The following is a 2969-nucleotide window of genomic DNA, read 5'->3' as shown; positions in this document are numbered from 1 at the left end:
TAGACGAGATACAGAAACGTTCCCGGCACTGATTCCTGCGGCACTGTACGAGTCACAGGCCTCCAGTCAGAGATACAACACTCCACCTCCACTCTCTGGATCCAACTACAAAGCCAATGTCTCATCCTGTTTACTACGTCATCGTGAATGTCGAGCGACTGAACCCTCGTGACCAACCTCCCACGCGAGAGCTTGTCATCTGGTCACTTATACAGACACAATCACGTGGCAAACTTCATTCACAAAAATGTTGCTTTAAAAGGCAAACTCATAAATGGTGCCATACATTACTATAAATACAGAGTCAGAGTATATAAATATAAAGTCAGAGCCCTACAATAACATGACGACCGACCCATTATCACGGGTGGGACAATCCATAATACATGGGATATCACATCAGGACACCCAGTCGTAAGCAGGAAGTAAAGGTGAGAATACGTGTGGAATTCAGAGACAGGTATATGAATAATAATAGGGGGTAATACTTGATGAATTTCTCCCAAATATTCCCCAAGACCTCCGAAGTGCCAACGATGTAGATTGGGTCAAATCTGCTTTGCGCCTCCGGGACCGCTTTGAGAAGTGGAGAGAAGATGACACTGGTTGTCAGACCGTTGCACTTGTGAGGGAACAAGACGGGTCAAGCGGCCTCTGTGTCAGTGGGGACCTCGTTTGGGGCGACTGATCATCATTCAACCCGTTCCCAGGTTGTTAGAGAGAAGAGAGAGAACAGACATTTCAGTCAAAAACCTAAAAGGTGTGAACCCTATTTTCGGTGGCATAGGGAAGGATCAATGGGATCAACATGCGCGAAACAGCGCCCCCTAACGCCTTCACCAGCATTTTGGGGCTGTTAACCAGGCCAGTCTGAAAAAAATCACTAAGCAGTTACCATCAACAGATCACATGCGATAGCAGAAGAAACAACACACTGAACCACTGCTACCTCAAGAATGCCTACTGTGCTATTCCACGCCCTCACTTCGGGAAGTCTGATCACCTGGCTGTACTTCTACTCCCCGAATATAGGCAGAGACTGAAGACTGCAGCACCAGCAGTGAGGACCAAGAAGGTTTGGACAAGGGAAGCACAGGAGCCCCTACAGGACGGCTTTAAATCGGTGGACTGGACTGTATTCAGGAATCCATCTTCGAATCTGGATGAGTATAGTGTAGTTGTTATGGACCTGATTAAAAGCTGTGTGGATGAGTGTGTGCCTGCAATTAATTACTGTACAATCCCAAACCAAAGGCCGTGGATGAGCCAGAGGGAACGTCGTCTGCTGAAGTCTGGATCTGTGGCATTCAAATCTGGCGACCCACGTCTGTACCAGAAAACCAGGAATGATTTGCGGAGGACTATTTCAAGGGCGAGGCGACAATTTCCAACGAGGTTGGAGGCGACATCTGACGTACGACAACGCTGGCAGGGTTTGGAAGACATTACTTCCTACAAAGCGAAACCCAACAGTATGAATGGCGGCGATGTTTCACTACCAGATATACCCAATGCCTTCTCTGCGGGCTGTGAAAGGGAGAATATAACTACAGCTGTGAAGATCCTTGTTGCACCCGATGATGCCGTGATCTCTGTCTCAGAGGCCGATATTAGTCTGTCTTTAAAGAGAGTGAATCCTCGCAAGGGGAAAGGTTCAGTGGAATTCCTGGAAAGGCTCTGAAAACCTGTGCCAACCAACTGGCGGGAGCAAGTATTCAAGGACATTTTCAACCCCTCACTGCTACGGGCGGAATTTCCTACTGCTTCAAAAAAAAATTAACAATTATACCAGCGCCTAGGAAGATTAATGAGAGCTGCCTTAATGACTATCGCCCGGCAGCACGCAGATCTACAGTGATGAAATGCTTTGAGAGGTTGGTCATGACTAGAGTGAACTCCTGTCTCAGCAAGCATCTGGACCCACTGCAATCTGCCTATCGTCACAACAGGTGAACGGCAGAAGCGATCTCAATGGCCCTTCATACGGCTTTAGACCACCTGGGCAATAAAATTACCTATGCAGGATGCTGCTTGGTGACAATAGCTCAGCATTCAACACCATCATTCCGCAATCCTGATTGAGAAGTTACAGAACCTGGGCCTCTGTACCTCTCTCTGCAATTGGATCATCGACTTCCTAACTGGAAGACCACAGTCTGTGCGGATTGGTGACAATATCTCCTCCACGCTGACGATCAACACTGGTGCACCTCGGGGCTGTGTGCTTAGCCCACTGCTCTACTCTCTGTACACCCATGACTGTGTGCTTAGCCCACTGCTCTACTCTCTGTACACCCATCACTGTGTGGTAAGACATAGCTCATACACCATCTATAAGTTTATTGATTGCTGGTAGAATATGATATGGAGACGAGAGGGCGCACAGGAACGAGATATACCAACTAGTGGAGTGGTGTCTCAGCAACAACCTGGCACTCAACGTCAGTAAGACGAAAGAGCAGATTGTGGACTTCAGGAACGGCAAGACAAAGAATCAGATACCGATCCTCATAGAGGGATCAGAAGTGGAGAGAGTGAGCAGTTTCAAGTTCCTGGGTGTCTGAGGGCCTAACCTGGTCCCAACATATCGATGCAGCTATAAAGAAGGCAGCACAGCGACTGTACTTAATTTTTAGTTTGAAGAAATTAGGTATGTCGACAAAAAACACTCAAAAATTTCTATAGATGGGAGATCATTCTGACAGGCTGTATCGCTGTCTGATATGGAGGGTTGCGGGGGGTGAGGTGCTACTGCACGGGACCGAAAGAAGCCGCAGAGGGTCGTAAATTTAGGCAGCTCCATCTTGGGTACTGGCCTATAAAGTTGCCAGGACATCTTTCTAGATTAGTGTCAGTGTCAATTATTCAGGACCTCTATCATCCAGGATATGCCCTTTTCTCACTGTTACCATTAGGTAGGAGGTACAGAAGCCTGAAGGCACACACTCAGCGGTTCAGGAACAGCTTCT

The sequence above is a fragment of the Mobula birostris genome, chromosome 13, assembly GCF_030028105.1.
Source record: "Mobula birostris isolate sMobBir1 chromosome 13, sMobBir1.hap1, whole genome shotgun sequence".
Taxonomy (NCBI): Eukaryota; Metazoa; Chordata; class Chondrichthyes; order Myliobatiformes; family Myliobatidae; genus Mobula; species Mobula birostris.
This window is presented reverse-complemented; position numbering follows the sequence as displayed.